At 42.4% G+C, this 22,312-nt stretch overlaps 1 protein-coding gene across 2 annotated transcripts in view; it reads left to right on the forward strand.

Moving 5' to 3' along the window:
- The window catches only part of MBOAT1 (membrane bound glycerophospholipid O-acyltransferase 1), a 186,722-nt gene that overhangs the window by 3,306 nt on the left and 161,104 nt on the right, over nucleotides 1-22,312 (forward strand). Inside the window, exon 1 of one of the 2 annotated variants that reach the window (XM_072945598.1) lies at nucleotides 20,978-21,202. The exons of the other annotated variant lie outside the window; for it this stretch is intronic. The gene's annotated coding sequence lies outside the window, so the exon portion shown is untranslated. Of the gene's footprint in view, nucleotides 1-20,977; nucleotides 21,203-22,312 lie in introns of those variants that run through there. 2 annotated transcript variants of the gene reach the window in all.

The following is a 22,312-nucleotide window of genomic DNA, read 5'->3' on the forward strand; positions in this document are numbered from 1 at the left end:
TTTGTCTTAATCTTTAGAACCTGTGGTTGTGACCTAACTTGGAAAAGGGGTCTTTGTAGATGTAACCAAGCTAAAACTCTTGAAATAAGATCATTTTGGATTATCTGGGTGGGCCCTAAATCCAGTGACAAGTGTTCTTATAAGAGACAGCCAGAAGAGAGACATACAGAGAAGTGGAGAAGGCCATGGGAAGACAGAGGCAGAGGCTGGGATGAGAAGCATGAGTCAAGGAATGCTGGCAGCCACCAGAAGCTGGAGGAGGCAAGGAGTAGCATCTCCCCTAGAGCTCTGGAGGGAGCAGAGCCCTGCTGGCACCTTGATTTCAGACTTCCGGCCTCTAGACCTATGATAGAGTAAATTTCTGTTGTTTTCGGATCCCTAGTTTGTGGTCATTTATTATGGCAGCCCTAGGAAATTAATGCAGTCTGTTAGCCTGCCTGCCTGAGCCTCAGACCTCTTAACTGCTACTCACCTTGTTTTGGATCACTGCCAAGATACCACTCGTTACTGGACACCAATGACACTAATTGCCAGCCTGGCTATAGCCCCCGCTGAAGACTTTTTCAAAGTATGACTTGCTGACCACCTGGTGCAGACTCACCCAAGGTGCTTATAAAAGTGCAAATTCCTGAGCTCTACCCCACCCCAAAGAATCAGAATCCCTTGAGCAGGACCCAAGAACCTCATTTAACAAATCCCTCTGGGTAACTCCTTTACGCTCTAGAGACTGAGGGCAAGAGTCAGCTGTATAACTTTGGACTTCTGCCCACTACTCCCCATTGCCCCAGCTAGCGTTGCCATCCCCGTGTCTGATGCCTGGATGGGTGTTTCCAACCTCCTTCCTGCACCTTCTCATCCTGCCAGTTGCCATAAGAAGCTCCGAATTTCTACACGCACACATGTATGTAAACATATACACACAGATACATGTACATTATACATACCACAAAGTTTGACATTACAATTTTCTCTAAAAGTCTTCATTTTCTATTTCTAAATACAGATTTGCCAACATCCATAAGGTCTATATAAATAATTCCCAAGAAACAACACTATTAAACTGTTTTGGGGGATTCAAGGTTAAATCTTCAGATGGAAAAGTCATAGGTTTCTGGATTAAGGAGACTGCTCATGGGCCCAGAAAGTCTTCGGAACATTAGAAGTTTAAATTGTGCCTCTAATTTAGTTCAGCCAAATCTGAACCTACATTGGATTCAGAGCATATTTAAATTTTAGGGTCTGGAGAAGACCAGCCTAAGAGTTTAAGGCTTTTCTATTGCAATTCAGTCAGTTAGCTCACACAGAAATAACATTCTATTTTATCTTCCTGGTTGGGAAGAAAGAGGAGCATGTCCTTAAGCCATTACCACATCAAACACTAATAACAATTTCTAGGTGCTCATCCTGGAAAATTTGACCATTATAGTTATTTATAGATAGTGGTTTAGATACCAGTGTAGAGTTTCTTGTCAGGTTGAGATACCAGTGTAGGGTTTCTTGTCATCAATTCTTTGACTAGACCAGGAAGGTACTCTTTAGATAGAGCTTTTGTGTTTTTAAATAAATCTAGGATAAACTTCCGGCATAGAGCATCAATCTACTGTAGCTGAATCTCTGGTTGGAGTCCAGGAATCTGCATTATAAGCAGGATAATTGTGATGCAGGTGGTCCACAGAATACACTTTGGGAAACACTGCCACACAGGCATCTATGACCTGGAAATCTCTAACCTATAAACTGGCTTCTTAGGCAACGATGACATAGAAAACTCCCTTGTATGTAGAATCTTTTGAGCAACTAATGTTACCATTGTTAGTGTAACTTTATTTAGACTATACCGTGATTGCAAATTGCCTTTTCTGCTAAAGCTCTTCCTGCTCAGTTAACAAGTAATGTGATTCAGACAAAATATGCTGGATGGAAAGAAGGGTATTATCTCAAAGGTGTGTGTTTCCTTGCTGTTTTGAAACAGATTTTTATGGAAACCAAAAATACAGACATAGAAAACTAAACAAAACTAACCATGGGTTAATGAATTACCACAGGACGAACACTCCTGTAGCCACAACCCAGGTCAAGAAGTAGAACTTGACCTGTATCCCTGAAGTCCCTTTCACATGCCTTAATCCTGATCACAACCCCTTCCCTCCCACCAAAAGTACTGTTAGCCTAATATTTTTAGTCTTCACTTCTTCATGTTTTAAAAAAGCCAAATATAGTCCAGAAACTATAGTTTAGTCTTGCCCATTAAAAAAAGTCTTTTAAATCTCTTTTAATATATGATTCCTGATCTATCCCTTTATTTACCTTACAATTTATCTTGAAGAATGTAGTAAGTTGAATGGTTGGTCCCTCTCAAAAGAGACCTATCCACTGGAACCTGTGAATTTGACCTTACTTAGAAAAATGGTCTTTTCAGAATAATGAAGGTAAGGATTTCAAGATGAGATTATCCTGGATTAGGGTGGGTCCTAAATCCAATGTGGATCATTTTATAAAAGAAAAGGAGAGGAGAAACCCAGAGGAGAGGAGATTGTGTGAAAACAGAGGCAGAGAATGAAGTGATGTGTCTACAAACCATAGGCCGAGAGGCACGAACAGATTCTCCCTCGGGAGACTGCAGAAGGAATCAACCTGGTTGACACCCTGATTGGAAACTTCTGGCCTCCAAAACTGTGAGAGAAGAAACTGTTGTTTTAAGCCACCCAGTTTGTAGTCATCTGAAAACCCATTCCAGGAACCTGGGCCATTTAACCTGACAGCCTAAATTCGGCAGGTCGCACACGGATGGTGTCATTTGCTCCATTCTTTCTGTCTTCTCCATTACCTGCAGGTTTGCAGCTGGATCCTCTGTCTCGATCAGACTCTGGTTTTTTCTTTTTCCTTCTCTTTTCAAATGAAGGTACTGGGGATTGAACCCAGGACCTCGTGCATGCTAAGTATGTGCCCTACCACTGAGCTATCCCCACCCTGGTCCAAACTCAGGTTTTGGTCTTCTGGCAGATCTGAGGCATGTGAGATCTGCTTGCCCCTTGTTCTGTGATATTAGTGGTCATCCACTCTCCTTACTTCCCTTTTTTCTTATAAGACTTTCACGTGATATTTGTCTTCAGTACTACTCTGGTGCACATTTGTATGAGAAATTAGGACTCTTGGACTCCTAAGAGTGTGAGAGGTTTAGATGAGCTTGTTTGCCTCTTCTATTGTTTTCATGCATACAGAGGTCTACTTTCTGAGATTTCCTTGTTGTGCCCCCTCCACCCCCTACTTCAGTCTAGTCTAGACTTTCCCTTCCCTTCATCTCTCTTGCCCCTGTCCTGATCAATTTTTTTGAATTAAAAAATAATTGACCTATGTTTGATTTACAATGTTGTGTTAGTTTCAGTTGTACAGCAAAGTGATCAGCTATATATATATATATATATATATATATATATATATTCTTTTTTAGATTCTTTCCCATTATAGGTTATTACAAGGTATTGAATTTAGATCCCCATGCTTTACAGTAAGTCCTTGTTGTTTATCCATTTTATGTATAGTAGTTTGTACATGTTAATCCCAAACTCCTAATTTATTCCTCTCCCATTTCCTCTTTGGTAACCATAAGTTTGTTTTCTATGTCTGTGAGTCTATTTCTGTTTTGTAAATAAGGTCATATGTATCATTTTTTGGATTCTACATATAAGTGATATCATATGATATTGGTCTTTCTCTGTCTGACTTACTTCACCTAGTATGATCATCTCCAGGTCCATCCATGTTGCTGCAAATGGCATTAGTTCATTCTTTCTTATGACTGAGTAACAGTCCATTGTTGACATTACAACTTCCTCTAAATGTCTTCATTTTTATGGCTGAGTAATATTCCAGTGTGTGTGTGTGTGTGTGTGTACACACCCCTCCTCACATCTTTGTCATTCATCTGTTGATGGACATTGAGGTTGCTTCCATATTGTCCTGATCAACTTCAATTCCATTCTCAACAGTTCCTCCTTGGTCTGCCTCCCTGTTTTAAAAGGGAGCCCTGAGGGTCAGTTTTGAGGGCAGTTGAGGGAGATTGCTGTGTTCCCTTTGGACCTTCCTACTGTAGCCCCATACTCTCATCTTCTCCTGGGGAGCAAAACATCTGTCCATTTCAGGTGCTATTACCCCATCAGCCCACTCCCATCCCCATGAAGATCTGCTGCTCTCTGAGGGGTTTCCTCTTCTTAGGTCCAACAGGCACCACCCAATTCTTTCTTTCTTCCTCGTGTACAGGGGCTGAGACCACACAGCTCTTGTGGCAGTTGGTGATTGATCCATATTCATTTGTATTTTGGGATTTGTGGGGTGACTCTGCCCCCAAGTCTTGTGGTAAACATGGCCTGTGGGTATTGGTTTTCCTACCTAGATGTCCTTTCTGTTCTCACGTGGGAGTTCTCGGGTGACCTTTCCTTCATTGTTAGACATTCATTTTGAAGCTACCACATTGAAGTGTCATTGAAACGATGCCACATACGCAAACATTTCCACAGGCATTAAGAGAAAGGAAAGTTAGGAGCTGTTTTCTTTCCAGCTTCTCAAAGAGAACGTGAAGGAGTGAGCTGAAGGAGAGATGTGCAGTCAAGATCCTTCATTCGTGAGCGATGGTTGGGATGAGATCTGGGCTGGGAGGGAGCCGAGGAATGCAAGCTACCTTTTCGGACTTGGTGGTTTGGTTGTGCCTCTTTCTTGTGGGTTTTAAATGCGGAACATTGTTGGCAGCATATCACAAATGGCCCTGTGGGTAGAAAGTTACTTTTTCTTTTCCACCTTGGTTTCCTTGATGGCACCCTCTCCTGTTTGCCATTCTACCCCTCTGACTTTCTGGATCTCATCCATGGCTTCATCTTCTTTTTTATTCCCTTACAGAATCTTTCTCCTCTTCCTGTTCTACACGTTCTCTCTAGATAATCTTTTATATTATCATTAGGGTAAAATATATATAAAACATTTATCATTTTAACCATTTGTGAGCATAAAATTCAGTGGTGTTAAATTTATGTTGTATAGCCATCGCCAGTATCTATACCCCAAAGTTTTTTTTACCATCCCCAAAAGAAACTCTGTGCCCATTAAACAATAACTCCCCATCCTCTCCTTCTCCCAGTCCCTGGTCATCTTTTTGTCTTTATGAATTTGACTACTCTAGGTAGCTCATATAAGTGGAATTATACAATATATGTCCTTTTGTGTCTGGATTATTTCAACTAATATCTTCGAGACTCATCCATGTTGTCACATGTCAGAATTTCCTTCTTTTTGAAGGCTGAATAATATTCTACTGTATGGACATACCACATTTTGTGTATCCATTCATCTGTTGGTGGACTCCTGGGTTGTTTCCACCTTTTGGATATTGCGAATAATATTGCTATGAATATTCAAATCCCTGCTTTCAATTCTTTTGGTTATGCAGTTATACCTCAAGATACTGTGAGTTTGTTTCCAGACCACTGTAATAAAGTGAATGTCACAATAAAACAAGCCACATGAATTTTTAGGTTTCCCAGTGCATATAAAAATTATTTTTACACTATGCTGTAAAATGTGCAATAGCACTATGTCTAGAACAGTGCACATACCTTAATTAGAAAATGTTTCATTGATAAAACAAATGCTAACCATCATCTGAGCTTTCAGTGAGTCATACTATTTTTGCCGGTGGAAGGTTTGAAATATTGCAAGAATTACCAAAATATGGCACAGAGCCACACAATGAGCAAAAATTGGAAAAAATTGCACTGATAGACTTGTTTGATGCAGCGTTGCCACAAACCTTCAATTTGTAAAAAACAACAACAACAACAAAACACACACACATTATCTGCAAAATGCAGTAGAGCAAAGCACAATAAAATGAGGTATGCCTGCATACCTAGCAGTGGAATTTCTGGGTCAGATGGTAGTTCTATATTTAACTTTTTGAGGAATTCCCTGGACAGTCTTGACTTTAGCTACGATTTCAACTATGGTCTGTGTAGTGTTGGCCAATAGAACATTCTACAATGATGGAAATCTATAAATCTGCACTGTTCAATGCAGTAGCCATGAGCCACACATGGCTAATGATCACATGAAATGTCACTAATATGATCAATGAACTGATTTTTTAAGTTCTATTTAATTTTAACTCATTTAAATCCAAGTTGAAATAGCTACACATGGGCTAGTGAATCTTACAGCAGATATCATGGGCTTTGGCTTCTAATTCTGTTTTTTTAATCTTCCCATTTTTCCTGTTTCAAATACACACTTCCACTAGGTTCCCACTACCAGTGCCTTAATTCATGTGGTCCTTATTTCTTACATGTATTGTTGCTGCAGGCTCCAATTTTATTTCCTAATGGCAGGTTGGCATCCAACTCCAGTCAACTCCACTGCCAAAATGACATTGTCTACTTTATCCCAGGCACTTTAGTTGGATCTAGACTATCTACCTGTGCAGGGAGATCTAAGTAAACTTTCTAAAATGTAAATCCAACTAATTTGGCCTTGCTGAGGCACCCCATTACCTGAAGAGTTAAGACTAAATTCCTTATCTTAGCCTACACAGTTCTCAGGCTATCTCTCTAGCCTCATTTCACATTGTTTTCCAACAGACAGCATATGCTCCAGCAATATCACACTATCTGGTGTACTTCCAATGGTCTCTTTTCCATGTGTCATATAACTGTCCCCCTGCTTAAAAATGCCTACCACTCCCTGCCAAAATTATATACTGTTACTCATCTTTTAAGACTCTGCTTAGGGGACACTCCTCTGCAAAGCCTCCTAAGATACCTCTCCTCATATCATTCATTTATCCAATAAACATTAGTTGAGCATCCACTTTATGCCAGACCCTGACTTAGAAGCTTTGCATATAAGTGAGAAACAAAGAGACCTAAGGATGTCCTCATCAAGCTTGAAGACATAGGCTGGCAAACGGAACTATAATAACATTTAATTGTAATTCTGTATTATGATAGTCATTGTCATATATACTAAGTGATGTGGTTAGGAGGCAATGTACTCTGCTATCAACATACTAAGGACACCTCTCTCAGGCTTGGGGAAGAGTTTAAGGAAGGTTTCCTGGAGGAGGAACTAGGTAGAAGAATGAGTAGAGACTGTGGAGGTAATAAGGAATGGGAGCCCGGAACATGGAATGCATGGTTTGTTGGAGGAGATGAGAGCAGCTCAGCAAGGAACTGTGAAGAACCTTACAGTTATGACGATATTTGGGATGTATCCTGAAGACGAGATGTCATGGAGACAGATGTGTGACGTGAGGAGATTTGGTCTTAGGAGGATTCCTCTGGCTGCTCCTCTTGCTGCAGTATGGGGAGTGGATTGGAGGGGCCAGGACTGTGGCAATACTCTAGGGCATGGAAAAACTGGCTGCTGGATTGAACCTGGCCCACTGTTTGTTTCTGTACAGTCTGCAATCTAAGAATGATTTTTGATACTTTTTCTGAATGACTGAAAAAAAAATCCAAAGAAGAATGTATTCCATGACATGTGAAAAATTAAATGAAATGCAAAGTCTGTTTCTATTAATAAAGTTTTATTCAATCAGAGCCAAACACATTTGTTTGCATACTGTCTGTGGCTGCTTTCGGGCTACAAGAATAAAATTGAGCAGTTGCAACAGAGACGGTTTAACCCACAAAGCTGAAAATATTTACTGTGTGGCCCTTTCCGGAAAATTTTCCCAACTTCTGATCTCTCTAGGGGAGAAATCATAGTGAATTAGACCAGACAATCCAGGCGGGAACTTTAATGTCTCGTTCTCTCCTTTTCGATAGTGTGTGATTTAAAATGATACACTCTTAACTTCTAACTGCTTCCTATTTTTCTCTCTTCCACTGAACTGTGAACATCTTGAGAGTAGATTTTTTTTTCTATAGTCAATTTTGTCTTTTTGGTGCTTGGTGCATAGTACATACTAAATGTTTGTGGGACAAATGGATATATGTGGACTTATATGGAAGTAAGACTCGTGCATAAAGCGTCAGCTGCCTCTGCTTGCTGGGCCCTGCTCCCACAGCCAGGAACTGTGTGATTTAGTTGAAGCTGAAACCTTATGCACCCACCTCAAGGGTGGGCATGTGGCCTGAGCATGGCCAGTAAGTTGTTTCTAAGACTTAGGTTTTAATACTTGAGAACTCAGAGAGCCACCTTTACTTTAATTGATTTTGCCTAGAATTAATCTTACTTTTATTCTACCCCAAACTGGTGAGATATCCATGAGGAAAAGTAAAAGGTCTATCTCCCTAGTGACTCCCTTGTTCTGTTCTTGCATGGCACCAAAAAAGAAAAGAAAATCTAATTAGTTAAGTTAAACATGGTGTGAGCCCTTAATCTAATGACTGGTGTCCACATAAGAAGACGGCCGTGTGAAGACACAGAGACCCGGGGAAATGTCACGTGACGATGAAGGCAGAGATTGGAGTGGCAGCTACAGGCTGAGGAATGCCAAAGATTGTCAGCAAACTACCAGGAGCTGGAAGAGACAAGGAAGGATTCCCCTACGGGTGTCAGAGGGACCGTGGTCCTGCCGAAACTGTGATTTCAGACTTCTAGCCCCAGAACTGTGAGACTATCAGCTTCAGTTGATTTAAGGAACCAAGTTAGAGCAGCCCTAGGGTACTGACACGTTTCTAATTTCTTTCCAATAAATGTTACAAAGGTAAATGTCTTTGGTAACATCTCATCTGTCTCGAAAATGATCACACTCTTCTGTTTATATGTTAAGTGGCTCAAAACAAAACAAAACAAAATCTCTTGTAAAAAGCCAGAAACAATCTGATTTTTATCTTTCCGTTACTCACTGATGGTTTACAAGTTCAAAGAGAAGTAGTGTGTCCTTGGTTTAAGAGCAAGTAGTTGATATTTAATCCCTAAGGTTGTTTTCCCTAACATTTTATTATAAAAATGGATTTTTTTAAAACTCTGAGGTTATTTTCTTTTTTAGAAATGTACAGAGAAATACTTACACATCATGGTTGTATGAAAACATTTTCAAGTTAAGCTATGGCAGAAAATGGATAAAGCATGAATACTACTTGAAGTATATATTAATTTTTTTCTTTCCTTGCAGAAGAGGGCTTGCAAGAAGGTCACTGAATTTTTGTTGTTGTTGTTGTTGAACTTGTTTTGTGTTGGGAGTATGACCACTGTGTAGTAGTAAGAGGTGAAGAACCCTCCAGTTCTAATGTATCTCCTGTCCTTATCCTAGTCTAAAATTCCTTCCCTTAGAGTCATTTCTTTGGGCTAAGGGGACAAAGGTCGGGATGTTGTCTTGAGAGGTTGTAATAATTCACAGATGACATCTGGGGGAGGTAACAGATGAATGTTTAGATTCTCCCTGGCTCTTTTCCCATTTGCTGATTAACAGGGGATAATTTACTTGATCCGTTAAAATTTGCCAGCAATGTCAAAGAATCTGGGTCAGAGAGGCTAAATTTGGTGGTGGAGAAAGCACAATGACAAGCCAGGACTTGGAGGCGGCGTTTTGGAGACACCAGTCGCCTCTCTGTCTGGGGAGGTCATCCTCTCCCTTTGGCCAGCCAGCTTTAGGAGGGATGTTCTGGAGCAGGGAGGAAGGCAGGTCCCCCTACCAAAGAGCAGCTGGATCCACCCTGTTGGTGAATGAGGGAGGGAGCTGGGTAGAATGCTGCAACCTCGTACCCTAGTAAGGAGGCAGGACACACCGTGGGGCCTTGGGTAAGGGTGTTGTGGGAGCAGAAAGATGGGAGTGGTGCTGATGGGGGCGATGGTGAGGGGAGCTGGAAGAACACAGGAGGAAAGGATGCTCAGAGCGCCACCTTCCCTTTGGTTAGTTTTGTTGAGCTTTGACTTTATTTTCATCCTGCCCAAAGCTGGTGAGATACTCAGCAGGACCAGTGAAAAGTTTATCCCTCTAGGTACCCACTAGTCCTGTTCTTGCATTTCATACACAGACACACACACACACACACACACACACACACACACACACACAGGTAGTAGCTGATGTGAAACTGTTCAAGTTGAGGCAGTCATTATTTGGGTTTGGACTACGAGCGGAGATACCTTGCTTGTTACCTTTAAAAATCCTTCCTCTCTTCTTCTTGCATCACTGAAGAGGGAGAGAAGGCCTCTGGTACATTTTCTGAGTTGTCCATCGCAGGAAGCTTAATCTGCTTCCTGAGAATGAGGACATTGTTTTATGTGTTCAGGAATGTCTCTGAAATATTTGTTGATTGATTACGTCTACGTTGCCCGTCAAATCACACCTACCGAAGGTATATATGTGTAAACATCCTGCTCCGAGATGTATTTCCCGCATGTCATACTGAATATGAAACAGAGGAGAGTGAAGCAAGGAACAAGCACATGTTACACAGACGTACTCATTTTATTGCACTGCCTGGTTCAGAATCAATGGCAGAAGTATGCGAAGACTAATACACTTCAGATGAGCAAACGTTAAAATCTGTGTTTTCAAATAAATAGAAATGACCTTCTGGCGAGAAGAAAGGGTGGCAGAAAGGGGGTAGGGTGAGAAGGAATGTGCGGAATTGTGGAGAGAACATCTGGTTCAGTTAAAGAATCAAACCTGGAAAAACAAAAGCTGGGGGCCCGGATGTCCACGGTACGTTGGTGACGGCTTCGTAAGAACTGAGACTTTGTCCTGTTCACTGCTGAGCCCGCAGGGCCGCAAGAGACATACAAGAAATGTTTGTCGAGTGAATGAATGATGAATAAGTGAATAAATGAAAGAAACTCTAGAAATAATTTCCTGTCTCCGAGGAAGCCTGTCAGACCCATGTTCTTTCAATATCAAAGGTTTGTTTTACTTTATTTTAGATGTTGAATTTCTCTGTTGAAAGAAAACCTTGCTGAACATAAATAAGGGCAGAGCCACACGGATGCAAGTTTGAGTGAGAAGTCCAGGGACGTCATCCATTCACCTCTCCGTCAATCACATCCCTCTTCAATCCACATGCCCCAAACCACTGGATCTGGGGAGAGGCACCCAGGGTTTGTGTTCTTAGGAACCTTCCCAGGAGAATCTGGTGCAGATTCAGGCTTGGACACCACAGACCCAGGGCCCCCCTGGGCACTAGACTGGATGCTCCCTGAGTGCAGGGAGTACCCATGTTGACCTCTCACGACTAGAGGGCCGCGCTCACCCTGGACCCCAGCACTGTTTTCTCCACTTGTATGACTGCAGTCACATGTTTGTGGTCTTCTAAGCGTCCCTCAGAGCTGATGTGGCGTTATAATAGACACTCAGTGAATGTCAGTTGATTTAGTCTAGGTTTTTCAGAAAATTTGGGGATGGGGCAGGAAGATTTTTTTCCCCTCTCTGTCTGAGACAGAGCTTTTCCCTCTTTGAAAGGTCTCTGACATTTTTCTTCACAGCATCCCAGTGGATAGGGAAAGACAAGTATTTTTATTCTTATTTTGCAGATGGGAAAACCAAGGACTAGAAATAGTTATTCATTTGCTCCTTGCCAAAAGAACAATTCAAAGTGGAGCTGGGATTGGCTTCCATGGACATATGTACAGTGACTGACTCTCCTTAAGCAACAAAAAAGGTCTTTTCTCAGGAAAGTACACTAGAACAAGCCCTTATATGAATGCCTTCTACTTAGCAGAAAACTGGTAACTTATGATTACAACACACTCTCTTGGTTTTGTTAAGCAACAAATACAATCTTATATTTTATTTCAAAGACTATAAACGTTACTATCAATGTTATTCTATACACTTTGGGTCCCTCAGCCCCTTTCAAAGTACTACTTAGAATCTTTCTCATCAGCAATATTTCTTTTTTTCAAACATTTTTAAAATTGAGGTATAGTCAGCTTACAACATTGTGTCAATTTCTGGTGTACAACAGAGTGATTCAGCCATACGTGTACATACATATATCCCTTTTCATTCATCAGCAATGTTTATACACTGCATTTCCCATTTATTTTCATCAAGCCTGTGCTCTCCAAGATTCTAGTAAGCTTCCTTTGTAACTGAATTCCTCTACTTCTTCCACAGCACTAAAGAACAGACCTTCTCTGAAAGGCACAAAATTTAGTGTATTATTTTACACTCTGATTCTCAGACTTTTCAAGATAACCTTGAAAGGGCATCAGCTCCGTGGGATTCTCTAATGAATATCACAGGAACGTGCACGGTTTGACCCAAACCATGAGAGGAGTTCCTTTGGAAGTGAGCCCAGATTGGGGGTCCACAGATTAAGAATGAGTTTATTTATGGAGAATGATGATGTGAAATCTTCCGGAGAAACACAGAAAATTCTCATCATTGCTTTACTCTCGAGCATCTCTCCTCAATCTGAGCATAATTTCTTTCAGTTTTGATCAGGATGTGTGATGCATAACTAATGGGCCTCCCACTGCCATCTGGCAGACTGTGTGAGTTCGCAGCTCATGCTACGGCAGAAGCAAGAGCACACGCCAAATTTAAAATAAAAGGGAGCTACAGGACAGTTGATCTTGTAAGAATGGATTCTTGTTTTGCTCTGTAAATTCTTTTTTGGTGGGATTATCACTTTTAACAGTTGGCAAATCTCTGCAGCCTTTCAGACAGCGCCCTTTACTTGCGCGCTAAAGATGTACCTAAAGGTAAATCTGAGTTTCCTGATTGTTTTGGTACCAAAGGAAAGTTAGCTTGTTTGTGGAGTTTTAAAGCTCTCTTCAGTTTGAACCACACTTTCATCACTAATTGTTAGCATATGATTTAATTATATTAGGAGGATGGATTCTGAAGACTTTCTAACGCTTGAGAAGATGCTCGTGTATATTAACCCATAAGCAAAATTGTGTTTCTGTTTGCTAATTATAGGAAAACATCTTAATTGACTTGCTGGAAACTATTGTTGCTGCCATTAGTTCGTCACCGCAGGATGGGTCACTGGAGTGCTTCCAAGTAATACTGGAGCAAATGAGGACACTGGCAATCACAGTATCTTTCAGGGCAATTTGTGCTCTTTATAATTCTTGCATGAAATAATTTTTCCCTTAAGAAGTACTTACTGCCGTGTGTTTTTCACATTATTCTATTCCCAGGTTGGAACTTCTCTCTGCATCATATTCACATATGTAAGACCGTAATATATTAGTTATTCTTGTGATTGTAAGTCCTAGCAAGCCAACTTGAATTTGCTTAGACTCCGAGGAAGAGTTGGCTAACCCCTGTCTCATTGGTGCTTAAGTTTGCATTATAATTTAAAAAAATCTCTGAAATGAAATGAGTCTGATAATTGATCACACGTTCTAGTTTCATTGCAAGTGCATTTACACAAAGTACATACATAATGTAGTGGGCCTCTTTTAACTTGATCTTAAACTTGATCGGATACAGTAAGTCACAGAGAGCTGTGATGCAGGGGGGTCTTGGGGACTGCTTGAACCAGAAATTCGAACACTACGAGATCTCTCTCTCTAGGGTCATAGCTGCCCTCATTTGGATTGGATTTATTTCTTTCACTGCATTTCTTTGACTTTGAGAATAGCAAGAGACGGGGGTATTGACAGTTCTTTAGGGTCATATCTTATGGGTTCCACCACTGAGTCACAAATTCAAAACTACCAGTAAAGGCACTCAGTATCTTAGTTTGAGTCAGTTGCCCACACCCCGCTCAGTCACATTTGGCTGGGTGATGTAGTCACATCAGGACTGGAAAGAGCAGAAGTGAACAAGGAAGGCCCTACAGGAGCCGTGTAGATGGAAGTGGTGGTGGGGATGCCCTTCTCAGGAGCAGAGAAGTCAAGGCTGGGAGGACGATGCCACTGATACCCATTGCTCTCATATCTCTGTTAACAGGTGATCAATTATCTCGATTTGGGAATGTTAAATCTTCACTGGCATCCAAGTCTCACTTTTTCTCACAGCTGAAGCTGCTGATTCTCACTCATAGCCCTGCCCTCATGTTTAGGACAAATTGCAAGAGGGCTAATTCAGAAAAAATAAAGATATTTATAAATCATATTTTCCCCTCTCACTCCCAGAGGACAAAATTTATTAAATCCTTAGGGAGAAAAATTGTATGTTTACTGTAGCAGAATCTGCCGGTTGCGTAGAACTCACTCCACCCCACTGCATTGTAAATCAGAGATTAGAAAGCTTAAAATCCACTTTTCAGACTCCTTTGTAAGTGGCTTTCACCAGAAACTTAGAAGGTGGAGTGAACAGCATGAGCTGGCAGCCCCTGGGCAGATAGGATTCTATGCTGGAGACTGATCCTTTGGGAGCAGCGGGATGGTGGCCCAGCTGCCGAGGGTCCAGTAGCTTCAGCAGCAGCTGAAAGGTTTCCTGGTGTTCAACAGGCTCCTGGTGTGGTTTGCTGTTGGTCCTGGTGCCACTGCTACTGGCTGTGTGGCCACCAGACCTGGTCCTGGCCCTCTTAGAAATTCTTTAAGCTTGGAGAGCAGTGATAAATCCATTTCCGTTGTGGCTAGAATGGATTCCACTCTCTCCAACTCAGATCCCTCACCGATACAGTTACACTGACAGCAAGGACATTAGAACTTTTCATTTAGTCACCAAAATATTAAAAACTTGGTCTACTGGGGACGTAGCCACAGGGAGTCAACTTTCTAATGTCTTATCCTTTATATCTGCGTTACAGCCCTATGGTATGTTCACCCACATTATCTCCTGAGAGATTGACAAAAATACATAAATCTATTATTAACGAAGGTGTGGGGAAATAGATACCCTCCCTTAGAGAGGCATGTGGATAAGGGCATGTGCTCTGGTGTCCAATTTACGAATCCGTAACTTTGATTAGGTTATTTGACTTGTCTGTGCTTCAGTTTCTAAATATGTAAAATGAAGATAAAAATTCCTATCTTAAAGAGCTATCTTAAGGAATCAACAAATCAATCCATGTAGAATATTTGGGGAAGTGCCTTGGGTACAATAAGCTCTTAGTCAACATTGGCTATCATACCATTTGCCATTGTTACAAGTACATTCTTCTTGGAGGACAGATTGGCAGCATCTATCAAAATGTCTACATACATTGGCTCAACAGTTGCATTGTATATATCAAACCTACAGAAATACACTTGCTGAAATGTCTGTTAGTAGGGACAAGTAGTTAAATAGTTCATATCTTAGAATACTGAGTAGCCAATAAAAAGGATAATGGAAGTCAGTACATTCTGCATGGAAAGATCACCACGTATCATTCATTTATTGAACAAATATTTTATTGAGGATTTACTTTGTCCTTACTGTTCTGGATACTGAATGTGAAAAGTTTTAAATTATGGAATTGTCTATGTATGATCAATGAGTGTTAAGCAATAATCTGCATCTGTGTACGAGTGTATGTTGGGCTGTGGTCCCCTCTGTCCAGGCAGTAGAGAGGCCACAAGCTGGCTGGCTCTCCTTGGGCCACCCAGTAAGGATGCTGGAGCTTGCTGGACCGCACATCACTGCACATGTGTCCTGGCCCCATTCTCCATCTTGGAAGCTTAGAAATGGCCTGGGCCTTTGAAAAGGGCAAAGTTCTGGGGCAAAAACAGGCATCATATCTGCTGAACAACTGGTGGCTGTCCAGCTGGCTGCTGTTTATAGGAAGCTCTCACCAGAGGGCAACCGCAAGAACAGCTGAAGTGTTCAAGCGGCTGCTGGACCCCAGACGTTGCCTTGATCCCCTGCAGCTCTCTGCTCTCACAGAGGGGAAAGGCAGAGTCTCCTCTTCGATAGAGTGGTTGCTCCATGTCCTGTCCGTCATCCTGAGCTACATGGACCCCCCCACCCTGTCCACCCCATCATGGCCTTCCATCACTCCACTTCCTGTCTATCTCTGGTGGCGGGGAAGTTGGCCTCTGCAACCATTCTATTTCCAAACTACTGTTTATGCCATGAGCTTTTAGCCGCAAGTATTTCAGGGCTTTGATTTTGATACATAACATCAAGATTTGGGAACTGAAAATACTTTTATGCCAGGTCTTTGGAATCTAAAGCTTTGGTCATGAGTTGTCTTGATTCTTACAAGGCCCCCGCCTCATGGTCCTGTTTTAACGGGGTGTGTGTGTGTGTGTGTGTGTGTGTGTGTGTGTAGGGAGTATGACTAAGAGTCATCAAATAAACAAGAATTACCAAAAAAAAAATTTTCAGACACAGAACTAACAAGTATCAAAGACAAAAATCACACTGATTAATATACCAGCATATTATTCTATCACACATAGAAGAAACTTTGGGAAGCCTGCCCAGCTGTTAGCAGCATTTACCTCCAGGAATGGAGGGGGATTGATAGCCAGGAGAAAGCAGACTTTCTATTTTTACTCTGAAAACCTCTTTTGGTTTCTTTGAATTATTTATAGACATGTTTTAATCATAGCTTTTGTGATTAAAACTAATTATTAAAAAAACAACAGTTTTCCAAGCAGGCTGTGGTGTTTGGACTCGGGGTCTGGCGTTGGCTGTATGGGTCTTGTTTCTACCCCTTTGACCTCCTCTGCTCGCTGCACTTACTTCAAATTTAGGCTGCCCTTCACACGACTGACTTTTGAAATGATCTGTTTGTGTGTTCGTCTTCCTCTTTCTACTGCAGACTTTTCGAGGATAGAAATTGTGTCTCATTCATTATTGTGTCTCCAGATCCTGCCACGGTGCCTGGCTCCACACGGTGTTTATTTGAATTCTATTCCTGCACCCAAGTCAAAGACTTGCTGCCCCGCTGTACTATAGATACGTGCAGATACAAGCAAATACTGACGTCGACTCAGCTTTCTCTGCTAATTGACAGTTCCTTTTTCTACATCTTCCATATCTCATTTCTCACATCAATTGTTTCAACCTTCTTCATGGTCTAAATGGGCACTTCCAGTCTCCTAAATTTACCAGGAAGATTCAGACCCTCCCCTCTTTCCTCAAGCCCTGAGTACAGTCCCCCTGTTGAGACTAATCCCCTACCTTGACTTTTGAAAGCATCTCCCTCTATTCCCCCTTGAACCGAACTTCAATGAGTTCACTAGCTGCCCCCACTTTCTGTTAACTCAGAGTTGTGGGTGTACCCGGGGAAACTGCAGCAGGGTGACACGTTTATTTGTTCCATCATTACTGAGCGCCTACTGTATGCCAAGTGCTCTGCTAGAGCCACTGGAACACAGGAGGTGAAGGAGAAGTACCAGCAAGCTATGCAGAGATGCTTCCTGCCCGACTGTGGCTTTCAGTCAAGGGCGCAGTCAGCCAATGGCAACCTAGCAAGGAGGGAGCTGGAGAATTAATATCCCGACCTCGTTCTCCTCATCCTGCTGTGCCCCTTCCAAGCCAACTAGAAGTCAGCAGAGGAGGAAGCCAACTGATGTGTCTATACATGAGGCTCCTTGAGCAGAGCAGGAAGGAGAAGGGTAGAGTGGATCTGGATGGCCAAATGAAAGGTATCCTGCAAGTCCTCAAGGAGCTCAGTATCTAACAGAAAGAAGAACAGGCACTTATACCATATGGGGTCTGATGGTGTAGCTGGGAGGCGTACACTGGAGTTACAGCTCTAGGCTACTGTTAGGCACTGCTCTGAGTGTTTTACTGCATGAACTAAAAAATGTACAAGGTATTGGGAGGAAAACTAGTCCGGAAGGATCAGATGAGCTTTTTGTAGAAAGTGGAGATGACCCTTAGTGTATGAGTGTGAGATGGTCAGGCTGAGGTGGATTTAGGGAGAAGGTATGAGCAGAGAAATAGAGGGCTGAGTAGCATTGAGTGTAATTGGAACCTCATGACATTTACTGTTGTTGGAGTTTAGGGAAGAGGGCATTGAGGCGAGGTGATGCCCTTCTCAGTGGGGCAGGGGCTGTATAATGGAGGGCCCATGTAGGCTTTATCCAAAGGATGATGAGCAGAAAATGAGCAGGTTTTTTTTTAACTGAGATATAATAGACATATAACATCATGTTAGTTTCAAGTATACAATGTAATGATTTGATGTTTGTATATTTTGCAAAATGCTCCCCAGAATGTCTCGTTAACTTTGGTCACCATATATAGTTACAAAAACTTATTTTCTTGTGAGGATAACTTTTAAGATCTACTCTCTTGGCAAGTTTCAAATATATAATACAGTATTATTAACTGTAGTCACCATGCTGTACCTTATACCCCCATGACTTATTTACTTTATAACTGAAAGTTTGTACCTTTTGACAACCTTCATGCATTTCACCCACACCCATTTCCTGCCTCTGGTAACCACCAATCTATTCTCTGAATTGAGAGCTTTTTTTTTTTTTTGATTCCACATATAAGAAAGATCATATGATATTTGTCTTTCTCTGACTTACTTCACCTAGCATCATACCCTCAAGGTTCATCCTTGTTGTAGCAAATGGCAAGATTTCCTTCTTGCTTATGGCGGAATAATATTCCATTGTACGTTTATACTGCATCTTCTTTATTCATTCATCCATCAATGGACACTTAGGTTGTTTCCATCGTGTCCACGGATGATGGGCAGCAAATCAAAATTTTCAACGGGAGAGTGAAATGCTGAGCTTTGTAATCAGGTGAGTCTGAGAATGTGGGAAGGATGGATTTGAGGGAGGCAGGACCAGAGAAGGGGAGACTGATGGTAGGAGACCACAGTGATAGTGGAGGAGAGAGACGAGGTAGCAGGAATTCAGGCTGGAGAAGGGGTGATGAATTTAAGAAATGCTTAGAAGCCAAAAGTGGTAAATCTTAGGGATTAGAACTCAGGGCTGGAGGAGGAGTTACCAGAGATGACTCACGGGATTCCAGCTTCAGTGTTAGTTAATGGTCCAGCTGAAAGTCTTAGACTAATGGGGGAAGAATAAAAGAGTTCAGTTGAATCTGTGGGACATTCAGGTGAAATTGCTTAATAAGTAGTTGAAGAAATAAACCTAAACTTCAGGGAGAGGTCTGGACACAAGGAATAGACTTAGGCATCCTGAGCATGTAGGCAAGACTTGGCTGAAACAATGGAAGTGTTATCAAACCAAACTAGGGTCTGCTCGCCCACCGGCAGTATTGCCAGTCTACTGACACCGGGTTGTGGTGAAGGAACGTGCAGTGTTTAGTGCAGGGCGCTAAACAAAGAGTCCCAGACGACTAGTGCTAAAAAAGCCTGAACTCCCTGAGAGGTTTCAGCAAAGCATTTTTAAAGGCCAGGTGTGGAAGAAGGTCCCAGGGTTTGTGATCAGCTCTGGCACAGGGTAATATTATCAGTTGGTCTGGGGGCTCCATGCTCATGGTAATCAGGTAGTTAATTTCCTCCATTTGGTGGGGGTTTAGCATCTATAAAACAACTCAGGAAATGTGCATTCGATGCTATTATCTAGGTATCTCAGAGAGGAGCTAAAGCAGAGGATATAGGGGAGGGGGTCTGTCCTGGAAAAGTTCCACAGGGTCCTGCTCAGTTACAGAAGTAGGTGGAATTACTCAGTGCAAGGTTGACAGTGAGAAAAGGACAGGGGACTTCTCTTGAGGAAGAATGTGGTTGGACAGTAGATGGGGAAGAGTATGAGGGAGAGATGTAGGATCCAGAAGGACTTTTTATTTCAAGGAGTAAAAGTTTCAAGTTGCTCAATATTTGGACACTTTTAACTCTCCTCTCTCTTCTTGAAACTCCCTGCTTTCTTGGCTTCTGTGAAATTGTTTCTCACTAGTCTTTTTTTTCCCCCCTCTTTTCACTCTTCGTGATTCTTCCACTAATGTACTCCCACCTTGTCCCCTAAACAAGTGCCACTGAAAGTACTTGTATACCCACGATATATAAGTAGTAGTTCTCACTGGCGTGTTCTAGATTGAATCTAAACACTCATGATCGCCGCAGGGATGGTCCCAGAGCCTCCCTGGGTGTGAGATCACTTCCTACACCAAGCCTGTATCACTTGAGGAGGAAGTTTGACCTGTGCCAATACTGCTTTCAGCCACTATCCTCCACATGAGGTCACCTGCACGCTCCACCTCCTTATCTTTGCAGTGAACACCTTTACATGTGCCAACAGGTGGGTGTACCACAGAGTCAGCAATAATGATATTTATAAAGAACAGATCAGGTTGGAGGTAGGACCATAGTCAACTTCTTCTACCCCTGCTAACCTCACAAACGTTCCATACACTCATACATCAAAAATTTTAAAGATTAAGGAGCAAATAAGACAGAGAGGGTTAAATAAGACAGGAGGGTACAACATTTAGGCAAAATGCTTTTGCTGCCCTGCATGCTGGTGGCATTTCATGTGTCCCTCATGATTCTGAGCTGAGAATCCTGGCTTTGTCCCTCTCTCCCAGTCTTGATTTGAGAAGTTTCATACCATTTAGGTGCTTTCTGGGAGTTGTCAAAAAAAAAGGTCCATCATCATTCACAGGTGGGAATTATTTAAGGGTAATCAACTCTAGAACACAAGATATTGAGTCAGAGGGAAAGCTTTGAGAGTCACTGGTTTGCAGGTCAAATGCCTCTCTGGAAGCAAAAGTTGGGCTTATCACTGAGTTTATTGTTAATTGGTGGAATATTACACCCCCCACAGTGGACTAGCGATTCCAAGAGAGATCCTCCTCCTTCAAGAATTCATTACAGTCAGTGGCCTCTTCCGCCTTCTGTTAATTTAATCTCCAGCCCACTATGCAGCATGTTAGTACCACGCTAGTAGAAAGTGGGTGTCATCCATGCTTACGTAACTTCTGGTTGAGTGCCTTCCGCTCCAGCCGTGGTTCTTTGTGAGTCATAATTATGTCTGTGTTAAAACACTGCTGCAAGCTGTGTGTGTGCCTGTGTGGGTGTTTTATGTATGGGTGTAGTCTACAGCCTGGGTGAACAAACCTGTTGGTGAAGGGATTTGCATTTACCTGGGAGAAAGATCTCAGCACTTAAGAGAGATCAGATTAATTTCAGCTGGTTATTTACACGTGAAATAAGGTACTCAAGCAAAAGCAAGGGTAACCAATCAGACGGCTCACGCTTTCCTCCTTCAGCTACTTTCCGGGGATGGGACTGGAGAGAGAATCAAAGAAAACTCTTAACTTCTCCCAAGTGGGGCAGGCTGCGGTTAGTCCTCCTGCCCACCCAGTAAACCCAACGGGTTCCTCTGGCTCTAGCGGAAGATGAAATTTTTGTTTGTTCGTTTTTTGAGTAAAGGAGAGCCAGCGGAGTGTAATGGATAAAAGGATGGACTTTGGATCCAGACTGCCTCACCAGCTGTGTGCCTACGGGTAAAGTTTCTTTATCTGTAAAATGGGATGATGATAATAGTGTATCTCATAGGCTTACAGTAAAGAGTCAATGATTTGATACAGGAAAAGAGCTTAGGACCTACTACACCGTGGTACTCAAATAGCTGTCTTTTTTTTTTTCTGGAAGTTTCGGCAAGAGTCCTAAAGCTGGAGCTGGCTCATTTCCTTGAATCGCACGAAGGAATAAGGTCTAGAAACTTGCCGGCTGGGCCTTGAGAAGCTGTCTTGTGTGGATACACTCTTGGTTCCCCGTCTTCTTTTTTTTTTTTTGGTGGGGGAAGGTAATTAAGTTTGTTTGTTTGTTTATTTATTTATTTATTTATTTTTAATGGAGGTACTGGGGATTGAACCCAGGACCTCATACATGCTAAGCATGCGCTCTACCACTTGAACTATACCCTCCCTCTTGAGTCTCCTTCTTCTAAACCCCTCGTCTCTACGGTGGTCTCTCCAAGGCCGAGATGACGCCGTGGCTCTGCCTTGTCCTCGACACCCGGGTAAGGACAAGTCTTCCTCCCCCTGGAGCTGAATTTCCATGCAGGCTGCGGTGTGTGTGTGTCTTTTGTTCACCTCTGTTCCTTCCACCCCCAGCCCCGCAGGCACCAGTGCCTCCTTGCCAGGGCTGATTCTTTTCATCTCGTTCAAGTTCGGGCAGCTGTGTCAAACCCCCAGTTTGCTCTGACGGAGTGTGGGCGACTTCGTGACTGCCTTCCCACCTCATCTGGACCGGTTTGTTTCCCCGTCGTGCTGTAATTGGCGGGCTCAGTGTTTCCGGTTTTTCTGCGCGCTCTGGGCGTGGTGGGGGGCTCCGCCGAGGCTGGTGTATTCTTAGAAACCTTGAGCTTTGTGTGTCTCGCCAGAGTTCATTCGACCTGGTGTTCTGCATTTCCATGGGCTTTGGCTCACTTCTCCAATTTGGAATTTTCCCATCCGTGTTATTCCAAGTGGCTGTTTCACCCAATTTCCCCTCAGCAGCCATCTCCATTCCCTGCAGTCAGAAAACAGAAAAGATAAGGATAAACCCACAGATTGGCTCTCTGCGGATTTGGAGTACTGATGAGAATGCTTAGGATTTTATGACTTACGACA

This window comes from Vicugna pacos, chromosome 20 (assembly GCF_048564905.1).
Source record: "Vicugna pacos chromosome 20, VicPac4, whole genome shotgun sequence".
In the NCBI taxonomy this organism is placed as follows: domain Eukaryota; kingdom Metazoa; phylum Chordata; class Mammalia; order Artiodactyla; family Camelidae; genus Vicugna; species Vicugna pacos.